Raw genomic sequence first — 14,959 nt, 5'->3', positions numbered from 1 at the left:
GTAATCACTTCGTACACACTGGTAACCACTCTTTCCCATCAGGAAATCAGTTTTCTTCAACATAATCTGTTGTTCTCTGGAGCTTAGGAAAGGCACATTCAAGAGTCACACAGAGCCATTCGGACCTAATAGTGTTCACAGGGAGACAGGTTAATAACAACAGTATTTAATCACTTAAATTCATCTTAAAGGTAGCAACCTAGCTGCTTAGATTATAATCAGTGAATTTAGATCACAACCGTACATTCAGTGTACTGTTACTTCTGTAGCCGGAGCCATCGGCCCTGTTTCATGGTGGAGGCTAATATCAGACAAAGAAGTGGTCCTAAAATAAACTAGTCAAAAATGTCACTTCTATCATTTAAGGTCTGCATTATTATTTTAAAGACTTCTTTTAAATCATTCAGTTTTATTTCTAAAACATTTACAAATTGTCCTCTAAATTTGTCAAATCTGAACTGCCTGTAGCATGATTTGTTTTAGCTTTTCCATTTCTATGATTTTGAACTGAAACACTGTGCTTTACACAGGTTCAGACAATAGCTTTCAGCTGACATTGAATGAGAGAGAGACTCTTGAGGCATTCAGGACTGGTACACTGCATTCTCATAAACTTTTAACTTCAGACTTTATCTACCATCTTTTTTAACTGTAGCCCATCTTAAGGCATCTCTTCCATAAATTACATGTATTGTAATTTAGACATTACAAATTTCCACTCAGAATGAGTCTCTGTTGCACCGAAACTGTGGCAGTTTCAGTCACAGCACATGCCATATTTAGATAAGCAATTTGTTTCAGCAAATCACAAGCTTATCTTTTAAAATCAACATTAACAAGCTTTTGTTTAATCAAATGCCTTTTTTACACATTTTACATTTAGCAACTGATAATCCTGTAACACTGCTTCTGTTGATTTTATCTTAAATAAATAATAATAATTATTCTATTTCTTAACGTTTAAAATTTCATTTTAATTTTAGTTGTCAGGTTTTCAATTGCCATAATTTAATTCCCGACTTCAATGTTTTCTCTAGGAGTTTATCAATCTGCTTCTATGATTCATACTAACTTTTGAGGCTGCGCTCTCTGCTTGTGATACATTTTTTTTGATTATCATTATAAATCATTTGTTAGATTCGTCTCTCTGTATCATCTAAAACCTTATCAAAGCGTTTCATTCAAAACACAATCATCCTTTTAGTGACCGGTACTTTTAAAATATTTTACAACTCATTTAGTCTTATCTGTAATTTTATGTCAACCGGTACTTTTTATAGTTCTTTCCTTTCAAAAGGAATTCCTTACACTTAAATCTTTCAATCTTCTTACAACTTTCAAAAGTTCCATCTATCAACTTTCTTTTCTCCCTCATTTACTTTTACAGACATACAGTGGGCATTTACAGTCACTGAATGACCCCGCTGACCGCAATAAAACACTCTCTGTTATTCTGCCTACAGTCTTATCACCGTGATCTCTCTAACATCTCCACCCTACTTTACACCCCTGAAACAGTGTGTTCTATTCAGGAAAAGCAAACAGAGCCATTGATAAGCAGTTCTACCAGAAAGACTCGGGAGAATAAATACTGTGACAATTATCCATTTATTAACAACCCAGCAAGCAATAAAGTACTTTGGCATAGGCCCCGTCCGTAGCTCGCAATCTGAGGGTCCGGACTCTGCATATCCTGCCTGAAGATGAAGGCAGAGGCGCAGCCGACCCCCGTGAGGTATGGAAGGGACCATCCTGGTGGTGGTGATGGGGAGGATGGAGGGAAGAATTAGACTTGGAGGTGGTGGGGAGGATGGTGGTGAATTGGAGCGTCAGCATCTGCGAACTCAAACATGAGTAAGTACCGATCTTTTATACCACGAGTGTGATAATGTGATTGGATAGATGAAAGGTAAAGTGACGTAACAATTAAGTCTTCCCGGCAGAACTTTATGCTAAAGCTTTCATTTCTCTGTATTTTCTTTTACAGTCCCAGTTGCAAATTCAATTACAATAGCCAAATCATAATCTTCATCATATTAACATTGATCTACTTTCTAACCCATATTAACACAGACTTTTCTTTAAATTTGTGTCATTTTGGCACTTTCTTTGTTTGGAGCCAGTCAAGTTATTGTTTATCTTTCCAATCAAAATCAAACTTTTACAAAAACATCATCTGCAAATCTCTTTAAATTGAGAGCTTCAGAGCAGAGCTGCTTACAGCATTTGCTCTCTTTTATCTCACTATTTATCAGGACTGTTCAGTTACTTTTCATACAGTATTAAAACTTTAACGTGTCATTAATTTCATCAACACTGGTTTTAAAAGCTTATTCTTCTATCAAATGGTTAGTTTGCAGATTCAACTTAAATCACAAGATTGTATTATAATTATTCAGTCCCACTTATCTCTACTGTTTCAAAGAAACCACAAGATTCCCTAAATCTTCTCAGTCTCTAAATTACACAGACAGCTATCCTAGATGCTTGCACCTTCAACTCTTGTTACAAAAATATGGCAATCTATTCTTAAATACCCTTGTTTTCATAACATTAATACAATAAAGCACATTCACATCATTATTATTGGCAGAACATTAATTTTCATAAGCGACACGGAAAATCGAAATATTCTAAACGGGTTTCACAAAGTTTCTGATTAACTTTAGTAACACGTGTCTAGGGAAATGATCTCCAACCCATAATTTCCTTTATAAAACAATATATTTTCCTTAAATGGCTTAATATCCACAAAATATCCAATCTTTGGACATTTCTAATTTGGTATTATCATCAACAACACTGATTACAAAACAAATATACATTTAACATCCAGAAGCTGGGTTAAACAAGCAAGCGCTGTTGCTGTACTCCCAGCATAGCTGGACCCTTTAGGTTCAAAAGACAATGGTTGTCAAAATAAACATCATTTCAATAATTATTTTACCACTAAAATATAGAATTTTTCCCGTTTTGCTTAATGAAACATTCCTTATCTTTATATCATGTTAATCCCTGTTAATCATACTCAATGCCTTATTTTTTATCTAAAACTAACTTTTCATACCATTTCAACTTAATTTGACTTAATCAGGTGTTCATAAACAGTTCCATGAATTCTATCTTTCCCTACATTCAAGTTCCTTCTGTATCGACTCTGTTCTCCTTTATCTGCTTCTTTCCCATCCAACAATTCACTGTCCGTTCACAGTTTTACACTCATGAACAAACTACAACAACCCTTTCTCTCATTCAACACCGCAGATAGTGCACACACATTTTCTTTCCAGAAAATCTTGCCAAATTTCACACTTTCATTCTCCACAGAGTTAAACCACATCTTTTCAAAGTCTGAATCTCGCTCTGCCACGACACGTGATGTACAATGCATTTTATCTTTTGTAAATTTTCATCTCAAATCATCAGTCACAGCTTTGCTCAAAACTTCATCAGCCACACATAAAGATTTGCAAGCAGTTTTTTCATTGCAGGTAGCAGAAAGTAAATCAGTGTATGTGTTTGTGTGTGCGTCGTGTTAGAAAAAATAATTTCACTTCCCTTTGCTGTAGCCAGAGATTGACTTTCCAGAGCTGAACCCTCTCCGTCCTGCTCTCCTGCCCTCTCGGTTCAATCCGACTTCACGTTTGGACACGCGCTGCTCCAGTGTCCGTCCTTCCTGCACAATCTGCATCTTGTACAGTCTCGGAGCGCGTGTGCATTTGTCGAGCAAACATAACAGTTCCATTTTCCTCCAGCAGCTTTTCCTCTCTGTCCTTTTCGATGAGCCGGGTTTGAATGGGAAAACACAGGTTTGTTAGGTTGTTGTTGTTGTTGCACAACTACGATTGTGAGGGGCTTTTTCTTGTCTTTCTTCATTCGGAGTGTCTGGAACTGCATCAGACGCTTCTCCGGAAACTTCCCCCTCGTCTGCTTCGCTGCTTGTTGCGGCCTGTGCTGAGGAGTCTGCCTTCCCCTGCTGCACTGGCACCGCTGGCAATGTGCATGAAACTGCGCTGTTAGTCTTTGTGCCATTCACTGTCTGTCCTGCTCCAGTTCTTGTGCGGTTCTCAGGGGCGGTGGAGAGCGGTCCAGATCGAGGTCCAGCTTGAGGGCCGTTATCTCTGCTACGGGATAATGGTTTGTGTTGTAGGCAGGCGGCGGAGCCGTTGCCAACTCGGTCACATGTGGGGAAACACATACATTCGGTTCATTAGTAGCATTCTGTTCCCGTGGAACTGTTTTCACACATACAACACTCTTCACTTCGTTCTCAGGATTATATGCTAGTTCTTTTTGTATCTGTTTTCGTTCTCGCCTGTCAGCCTCTTCCACCCAACACATTATAGTCTGTTCACATCCCTTGCATACATGTTTAACACACACACAGCAACCATTCTGTTTTCTCTCGTTCTTTTCTATTGATTCTTTTACGACATTGAGTCTTATCTTACTCAAGGTTCCCGCCTCAGGGAAATCGTGATATTTGAGCAGTTTTTGTATGTCAACCATACATTTACCCCCTTAATTATTTCTTATTTGACAGAAAATCGGTGTGTAAAAATGGTCTAATTTACTGTTAGATGACCCCATTTTGGCTGAATCTCCTCTCTTTGGATTTTTTCCTTTTGACGCGCGTCTTACTAATCTGTCAAACGTCTTCAACAGATCCGATTTTTTTCACCCAAAATCGGCCAGGTTTTAGCAAATATGATCTTTGATTCAACTGTGGCTCTTCCGTCCATTGTGGTACTTCAGTCCACCTACGAGCTAGTTTTCGGACAATTGACCTGACTTCCTCAGATCAATTTCCCGCTTGAAAACTCAGCTCGCACCAAAGAAACAGTCTCAGCCAATATGGTTCACTCACAGTTATCAATTTACGCTCAACATCAATAAAACAATTTGCCGTTTCTTACCCAGAGATGCTTTCTCTTTTCTGTAATTGCCGCGGATTCTTTTCGATCCTGGTGGGAGTTCTTCCCTTGGTCCTGAATACGGGTATTGGCTCTCTCTCTCTTAACCCATTGAATTCTATCTCAAGCCGTCGAGGTATGAGACCGGCCGCCTGGTGCTGCCGGGGTCGTGCACTCCCGTCAACTCCATTCTCAGGACCAGGAGAAGAAGATTCCGCACAGGATCCCACTTCTGACACCAATTTGTAAAAGCAATTTTCAGAGGTTAAATGAAAACAGCATCAAGGGTGTAAGAAAACTTTCAAGAGGCAAATTGTAATAAAGAGAAAAGGTTTATTCTTTGAGGATTCTTTTCATAACAAGTCGCAGCCACCCAACTTGGAAAAGAACTCCTCCTGGACTCAATAAACATAGACATTTTATACAGGTTTCTGACATCACAACCCCTCCTTCCCAGTTTCTGTATCTTTAGCTGGTTTGGACTGGTTTCTACCCCCTGGGCAGGTCAAACTGTTCTTTATCCCTGTGAAGCCAAAAGGCCTTCATTTACGACCTAAATTACCCCCTGCTTCCCTCAGGATGGGGCATTGGACTTCACTAAATGACCCCTGTATTCTCCTGATCGAACCATTTCTCGGGCCCAGGTGTTTTTACTATCTTCCTGGCCCATCTGGTTTATAGCCTGTTCTTTCATGTCCCTTCAGCTGTTAGAAACTCTCACAGAAACACATGATTAAATGAAATTAACAGTTTGGAAACAATGAATATAAGTAATGCTGAATTTTTTCCGTTACAACCGTCTACCATTCGGTACAGTTGACGTACTTTGCTTTATGTATATTATATTTCCCAAATAAAATAAGAATTTTAATTATATTGTCCATGTCCAATAAACCGGTATCACATTCCATAAACAAGACCATAGATCTTGCACCTTGGAAACATATATGTTTCTGGATATAACTATCATAAACGGCAACACTTCTGTCATCTCTCAATAATATTTCACCTCATTTACTCCTGTCGTCATCATCTTGCACATTAAGATGTGCACAGTATTAGCAATATGCACAGTGTTAGCAAACCTTAGGTTACTTGTGTAACCCTGGTTCTCTGTGACCAGTGCGATGTATCTCACTATACATCCCCAGGCGTGATAGACTTTGGAAGCACCAATTACACCACAGATCACAGTTACAATCACAGCTCATGATAAGGAGCCTATCCCCTCTCTATATATACAGCTATGAAACCCAAAACGGCATTCTAAGCGCGCTCTTCCCCTGTGTTATGCGAGTAGGGAAGCTTGGTCAGATACCTTGCTCTGTTCCCAGAGAACCAGGGTTACGCAAGTGACCTAATGTTCTCTTTCAAGCAAACACTATTTAAGGCCATACAGTTGATGGGGCTCTAGCGCTTTGGATAGTGTTTATAACCTTCTGCGGAAGCCCGAATGTGTTTAAATTTAACCCTTCACGGGCGTAGACACAAAGATAGACTTGTTCCGGGTGTGGGTAAAATATTTGCCAGTGCAGTGTATCTGACAGTGCAGGTCCAGCTGGACAATCTCTGCCAGCCACAGCCTCCACGGCCAACGAGGGGCTATCAGAAGGATAGATCATTAGTTTTCTCTTACTCTGTCCAGGGTGGGAGAAATTAGACTCAGCGGTGGGAATGCATAGCAACACGTTCGGCCACAAATGTGCCAGCGCATCCACACCCAAAGACACATTTTCATCCCTGAAAGAGAAACATACAGCGGACACTTTGCATTTGCCTGCAAGGCGAAGAGATCTACGGCAGCCCTGCCACACATCCCCAAAGTTGATTCTGGACCCCAGATTTGTGAGATGAGACGTGAGCATCTCTGTGTCCCATTGAGTGAGCGCCTATCAGAAAATCGTCCAGATAAGCAGATATTCTGAGCTCATTGTGTCTCAGTGGTGATAACGCTGCCTCTCTGCACCTGCTGAACCCATGCGGAGTTAGGCTGAGCCTGAATAGAAGAATAAAAAAAATCTGTACACTTCGCTCTGAAAGGAAAAACTGATATATTTCCAGTGTGCAGGATAGATGCTTATATGAAAGTAAGCATCCTTGAGATCACCCCTGCAGATTGTGCTGTCTTCAAAATACAGAATGCTGGCGAGAATACTCAAGTCAGCCAAAAAAAATTTAGTCAATTACTTCGTTTTTAAAATAGTGGCCGTTTGGACAAAATTATCGGTAAGTTCATGTTACTTGTGTCACAATTTTGCCAGTTATCCTTCTAGTATGCTGGCATTTTATAATCCATCTTCAGATAATGGCGACAGACTGTTCTCATGTCAGAACCAAACTTTGGAATGAACTCCCACTATCTGTACAGTCACTACTGAAATTTAAGGCCATGTTAAATGCACATCTTAAGACTTCCTGAGCATCCTCATGATGGGTGTTTGATCATGTCCTTGTCTACATATTTTTTTTCTCTGTACTGTCATTTGGGTTTAGTTATTGTGAACCACTTTGGGCAACAGCTGCTGCAATATAAGATGAAACTCTTCAGGCAAATTAATAAAAATAAAATAAAGAGACTTATTCTGAAGTATGAGATTTATTTGTTAAACAGGAAAAACATCCCATACATCAATGGTAAAATCAACACTGTTAACTGCATGCATGGCCACATTCTTTATGGCCAGGAAGACCCCCCCTTAGTGCCAGGACATTGGCCATCAGGGTGAGTTTTTTGGTAGTTTTCAGCACATACTGCAGGCTTTGCTGGTTCGGACGCAGGCTTCACTACAGGCTCTGGAGGACTCCCCTTAATGCCAGGACATTGGCCATCAGGGTGAGTTTTTTGGCAGTTTTCAGCACATACCGAAGGCTTTGCTGGTTCGGACGCAGGCTTCACTACAGGCTCTGGAGGACTCCCCTTAGGGCCAGGACATTGGCCATCAGGGTGAGTTTTTTGGCAGTTTTCAGCACACACTGCAGGCTGTTCTGGTTCGGCCCCAGGCATCACTACAGGCTCTGGAGGACTCCCCTTAGGGCCAGAACATGGGGCATCAGGGTGAGTTTGACGACAGTTTTCAGCACACACTGCAGGCTTTGCCGGTTCAGCTGCAGGCGTCACTGCATGGATTCAGATAGTCAGCTTTAGTCAGTCTGTTTTGTAACATTCAGTCTTAGATGTACAGCACAAAACACGCAAAGCATGAACAGCAAGTTGTACTTACAGAAAGAATTGTATTTTAAGAAGTATTCATCTATTAAATTTGTAAAGCAATCCTGTGCTTGAAACTGTGCTATCAGCTCTATACGTTTGACACGGTGAACGATAAAATAAATCCAACTGAAATCGAGAATGCTGACTCAAACACTAATAGAACATACATACCTGTAAATGGATCCATACACTGACGTCCACATCCATTGCTGCAGCATTTCTCATGTTTCGGACAGTCACCATCATAGGAACACAACTCGGCACAATTTCCTCCTCCAGATTTTATGCTTGGACACTGTCCTGGCTTTGCTGTGATACAGACACATGACAGAAACATACAGTAATGAGACTTTCAGCATTCAGTGATATGAAAAAAGTGGTCAAAGATCAGAGTAGGTTTTACAAGAAAATACTAGTTCAGTCTTTCTACTTTATAGTTTCACATTTAGTTCAGTTTAATTAACATTGTCCTCCAGAGGAGTCTAGATCACAAGAACATCCTCCACGGCACGACCGTCAGCTTTACCAGACGCTACAGGAGTGTTGTTGTAATAGTTTCAGTAGTTATAAGTCAGGGGTTTTGCAGTGTGCGTGTCAAACTTGAAAATATTCATACATTTATCTGCTTCAAATAAAGTAGAAATACCATTTATAACTAAACTGATAATTAGTTTCAAAGACACAGAGTGCCATTACAACCTACCCCACTACTGGTGAGGTGTGTTTTAGAAGCACAATGCAGAAAGACATCCATCAATGTTTTTCAAAAGTTTATTGTTACAACTAATTGTACTGAACATCATATTTTGTAAGGCATTTATTTATGCATTTCTTTGGGTGGTGTAATGAAGCTAAAAGATCTTCTCACCTATGACTCCAGCATGGTTTGTGCTCAAACATGCAGACAGACACAATAAAACAACACTCAACGAGCAGTACACTCGAGCTGTCATCCTCTTGACCTGTAATCTCACAATCAACTCTACTGGAAAACACGATGAATTAGTCAGTCAGTAGGGACAGTGAGGCACACAAAACTACACTAAAACATGTGTTGCTGAATCTCTTAACATAAATTGCTGTCCAAAGATTTATAGATCCAAGGAAGTCTGGGTAACTCCAACCCTGATGAAACTCACCTGCGTGTAGCTTTCTAGTAGCCTAATCTTGAAGACCTTGATTAGCTTGTTCAGGTGTGTTTGATTATGTTTGGAGGAGTGGAGCACTGCGGTCACACCAGATTACATAATTAGAAAATTGAGTGTTTCTATGGCATCACTATCAATGACAAAATGGTCAGGTGGTACAGCGATCACATGGTACAAGTCGGAGCTCTCAGAAAATTCCACGTTTACAAGTTGTTGTTATGAATTACCTCTTACACCTAAACTCTACAGGAAGTGGATCTCTACTGGCATAAATCTGTGTAGAATATGAAGAGACACAGCAGCATACACAGACACAGGGACATGTCTAGAATTGGAAACTGAATTACAATTGCTCATTGACTTGCGATGCGGATCCAAGTAATTATGACTAACAACAATGTTTCAAGCAAATAGGGAATACAGCCATTCTTATATCAACACCACTTTTTTAATATATATATATATATATATATATTGATGATGAACAGATAGAATTTAGGCGGAAACATTTTTTACTGAGTTAACAATAGGGGAATACAGAGCCATAAAAACAATTGAATCTATAAAACAATGAAATCAAAATTTTGTATCAAAATCATACATCTAAAACACAAGTTATCTTTTTCAACAGCCTGTATGTCTTAACAGCTTTACAATTGTCCTCTATTGAGATTAGGGAATTGTAAAAGTTCTCATTCACTTTAGACATAACCAACTGTGTTTATGTAAACCTTGTGTGTATTTGGCAGTATTAGCACAATCAGACACGGTTTGATAGTGCGCCCACGCTTCGGGTGTAAACACTCAGAAAAAGTGCATCATGTCAGAACAGAATGCCACTGAAATGTTTACCCAGCAAAGCTTTAAAGCCCACGCAAATAATGATCTTCTGTGATTGCGAATAAGTGCAGTGTCCTGTGAGCAGTGTTGGGAAGGACACTTTCAAAATGTATTCCATTACAGAATACATGCCCAAAAATGTAATTTGTAACGTATTCCGTTACGTTACTCAATCTGAGTAATGTATTCTGAATACTTGGATTACTTCCACATTGAATTGCATTTTATAAGTGTCGGCCATCAAATCCTGCTTAATAAACAGGCCTATTCTTGTGGGGTGGGGGTGCGGTGATGCGGTGGTGACGCGTATGTCAATAAAGCACCTAAAAGCTGTCACAAAGAACCGGAAAAAGTAATAATCATGAATATGTCAAATTGTTTATTAATAAACAAGTGTTTTCTTTGTCAGTGTCGGCTACAAAGATGAAGTTGACGATGCTGACTCGCGATCTGCGCAGTAGCCTAGTGAACACGCCAGAGAGAAATTCACATTTCATACGGATTACATATGCAGAGAGCAGTTCTTTCGTGTTGAATTGTTCTGTTTAAAAGTAGACATGTCTGTGAGGCAAGTAGGGTCTACTACCTTATACGCTGAGCGCCCGTTTCACTTATACTCCATGTGCAGTGCGTATGCGCTGCATGTTGCAGTGCGTATGTGGTACAGGAGCAGCACGCGCTATAGTGCTTTCACATATGATGCGTTTGCATCATCTCTGTACCACAAACACATACACAATATTTGTATTTCAAATCCAGAAGTTTTCAGCAACTTTTATTTAAAAAAAAGTTTTGTCACCGGTGCAATTTTCTTTGTAGCCTACACATATTACATATACACTCTTTAATAGACGTATTCAAGTTTAAACAATTTAAACAACATATTAATCAATGCATTACTTCTATATACTGTAGATTACGTTGTTCAAGCAAGTGGTAACATATTTAACATGTAGGCTATTAAAATCGCAAACATTTTAAATTAAAACTTAAAATTTACAAAAACAGCCACCTCTCATGCCTTTTCTTTTGCATTTAAATTTTAATACAATAAATCTTGCATGCCACAAAAAACTTTCAACTTCCACGAATCAGACGAGTGTTGTTCATTATTTCGCCTTGTTAAAGTAAACTGTAGGCCTAGTTTTCATTGCTTTACCCCGGTCTTAAAGTAAAAAGATGACTGTGAAAAAAAGCAGTATTTAATTAAATACATTTATGATGGTATTACTACATTTTCAGCTCAATCTGTGTTCATTTTTACCACGAAACATGCGCTGTCAATTTAATTCAGCGTTTGCGGCACAGCAGAAATAGACTTGGTGCGGAAACGATCGCTGCACTGTTGTATACGCAACGCAAATGGGACAGATAAACGGACTGCAGTGTGAAAGCTCTAATCTGTTAACATGGGTACGGAAAAAAATTATAAAAATACGCACTGCAAACAGAGTAGGCTATGTGTGAAACGGGCGTTGATTTATGAGACCAGCTCCAGTTCACGCGCTGGCACCTCCTGATTATCTTTTGTCTGCTATATTTACTTCTTATTTAATCCAGGCAATTGGTTGATGAAACATTGATTAAAATTAAGATACAATTGATACAAAACGAAATTCACTTTAAAGAAAGGCTTTGAGCTTTTTGTTTGAGGTCTCTGTGAAAGTTTTAAAGCAGTCTTTTAGTGTTGCGTTCAGAGCGGTCACGTCCGTGACGGACGACAGTAACATTGTTTTGTTTTTTTTCTCATAAATGCGAATACGAAAAATAAAATAAAATTAATATTTTATGTTCTTTGGAGAGCCAACCCTTCTTCATCCGGTGAGTAGTATTACTTTTGGTTTGCGCAGTGTAGCCTAATTCACAGAATAACAAAAAATATATATTTTGCCACCTAAAAGTTAAAGTTTTTGTGTCACGCATGTTTATTTCCCTCATATAAAATATAAAACGCATGTAGACCGATATTTTTCTAATGTTTTTCTAATGTTCCAATGCCTTTATTAAGGGAGTATTGATATATAAACAGACGTTTCACTATTGGTATTAATGCATTTTCTGAGAATTTATATTTCAAGTTTTGACTGCACGTATTTGAAAAAAAAAAACGTAGGCCTACTTTAAGATGCTTCTTCAGGTTTGAGGTGGAGTCTTTGGACGCTGAAAGGAGGTTGGTTGCTGGCAAGCAGAGGTTGCACTGCACAGTTATATTTTGTTCTCCCTGATCTTTCTTTAATGTGAAATGCTGTTTGAATTTCCAAGATATAACGCATTCTTGCCCAGGCTCTGTTGTTCTCTACCTCTAGCTCCCGCTGCTCCTCTTCCGACTCCATTAATGGATTGTGACTGGTCACGCAAACCGCGCATTTTTTTCGTTTTCATATTGGGGCTTCTGGGAAATGCATGGAGTTGCCTTAATTTATTTAGAGAGTGAATAAACTCGTGAAACAGAGAAGTATCGTCATGTAATCCATTGATTTCAACAATGTAACTGTATTCTAAATACCAACTATTTAAATTGTAACTGTAACGGAATACAGTTACTCATAATTTGTATTCTGAATACGTAACGCCGGTACATGTATTCCGTTACTCCCCAACACTGCCTGTGAGTGTAACTCTACCGCTGCATTAACATGTGATGTGAATGTACATCGAGTTGTACAGTATTGGGACTGAGGCGCCAGAACTGCAGCTGATAGAATGTGCGCTGTAGCACGATACTACCATATTTCTTCAAAAATCGTGATATCGCATAAGCACAAGTATAAAACGACTGTTATCATGTCTGAAAACAAACACAAGTAACGGAGTTTGCAAAACTGTATTGCACGCGTGCTACAGTGGTACATTTATTCATCGCACAGACCAATCTTTTCATAGCACGTGCAACATATATGTTCCACTGTACAGCCCTGTATCTGCCATCTGGGCCTTCTGCATATGCGACCACTGCAGTTTTGGCTGAAAACTCGAGTCCCTTTGAGGGTATGGACCTCAGGTTGTATGCGCATTCTGGTCTAACAAAGCTGCGTCATTGCCCTAAGGTCGTGGTGCGACCCAGATATGTTCAGTCAAGGGGTGCCCTTAGGACTGGTGACAGGACGCACTGTAGTTACGACAGATGCATCAACCTCAGGCCTCATGTGTTGTTTCGCATCGACAACATGTCTGTGGTTTCGTACAGAAATCGCAGAGGCAGCTTGCGCTCTAAAGCCCTTTTCAAGCAGGATGCGAGCCTCCTATTGTTGGCGTAATGACATCTTCTCTCCATCAGAGCGATGCACATCCCCGGTCTTCTAAACCGCAGAGCAGACATGCTTTCAAGGAACGGGATTCCTCACGGAGTGTGGAGACTTCATCCCAGGTTGGATGATATGGGACCTCTTCTGCATCTGTTTGTAACGAGGAGCGTTGTGTGGCTGCTTCAGAGACCTTAGGGGAGCTAGTGCTGCCCTACTGAGTGCTGGACACACTCACAGAGTCGTGCAGTGACGCAGATAACGACCCAGAGAGCTGTCCCGTGTCGGATGTTTTACATTTCTTGCTCTCTCTTTACCACCGTTCGAGCCCTTGGCTTCTATCACTGTTAAGGAGCTCTCTCTGAAAACTGCTCTGCTTCTTGCCCTGGCTTCTGCCAAGTGCACTGGGGATTTAATTGCTTTCTCAGTGGATGGTGATTGTATTTGTTTTGGACCCGGCGACTGCAGTGCCACTCTCCGGCCGAGATGGGGTTACGTTCCTGAGTCTCTATCCCCTTTAAAGAACAGGTCATTTCTCTACCTGCTTTATCTGCCAAGCCATCAACCTCACAGGACGCTGACGCTAAGAGTGCTGTTTGCCCTGTCAGGGCCGACAGTCGGAACGGCTTTTTGTGTGCTACAGTGGCTGTACTAAGGGACATGCAGTCTCTAAGCAGATGCTTTCTGGCCTGGTCAAGAGGCATGCCTATACAGGATATATGCCTTTCTGGGCCTGGTCAAGAGGCATGCCTATACAGGATATATGCCTTGTGACTGGCTTGTCTTCACAGAACACTTTCGCCAGGTTTTACAAGTTGGAAGTGCCGTCTGTGACGTCTCAGGTGCTTCCAGTGAGTAAATATCCTCACTTATGTTAAAGTGCCCATATTATGTTTTTTCAAATATTCCCTTTCAAAGCAGTGTGTAATACTGTATAGCTGTTTGTGAAATGTAACTGTTCTGCAAAGTTGTAAAGTTGTAAGTGCATGATACAACTGTTATTGTTTTCAAAAAAAAAAAAATCGAATCTAAACTGCCTTTAGGAGTCGTTTGTGTTTCGAATCCTACTGCTTTACAGTTCTACGTCACTAGAAGATACATTTGCATAACGGCCGCCTATTTTGTACATTGTCTGCCCGTGAACAACTTGACCAGCCCACAACAGGTAATTTTACTGATGACTGCTTCCCAAATCTTGGAGTTCAATGTGGGATTCGCAAAAAAATTGCTCTAGAAAGATGAGTCAGTACGCAGTTTATTTATACCAGCTTGCTCCTCAGCATCACAACCTGTAAGTATGAATAATTATTGATGTATTTTCAACGAAAAACTACCTTAAATAGGTAGTTTTGTGTTTTATATTATAACTGTCCCAGCTATTTCAAACCAGGCCTGCTACAGAAGAATGAGGGCCGAATCAATCTTGCACTCTACCCTACCGGATACTGCGTTCAGGGTACGCATGAATCAACAAAAGACAACAAAAACAATTCACCATAAACACCAAACAAACAAGTGGATGAGTGTGAAACGTCCCATAAAGATGTTGATGAATAATGGGGGTTGATAAAGTGAGCAGTCTTTAGAATGAACAGTCATATCTGC

At 40.1% G+C, this 14,959-nt stretch overlaps 1 long non-coding RNA gene across 1 annotated transcript; it reads right to left on the bottom strand.

Annotated features, from left to right (window-relative positions):
- Positions 1–7,554: 7,554 nt before the first annotated feature.
- Positions 7,555–9,207, bottom strand: LOC307170710. Its single transcript, XR_013823425.1, has 3 exons — positions 8,993–9,207; positions 8,296–8,433; positions 7,555–8,030 (listed from the first exon to the last, which is right to left on the bottom strand). It is a non-coding gene; the product is annotated as an uncharacterized lncRNA (long non-coding RNA).
- Between the last annotated feature and the right edge of the window lie 5,752 nt (positions 9,208–14,959).

The sequence above is a fragment of the Squalius cephalus genome (genome assembly GCF_949319135.1).
Source record: "Squalius cephalus genome assembly, chromosome: 14".
Lineage (NCBI taxonomy): Eukaryota > Metazoa > Chordata > Actinopteri > Cypriniformes > Leuciscidae > Squalius > Squalius cephalus.
Note: the sequence above shows the minus strand (reverse complement) of the source record. Positions and strands in the feature narration are given on the sequence as shown.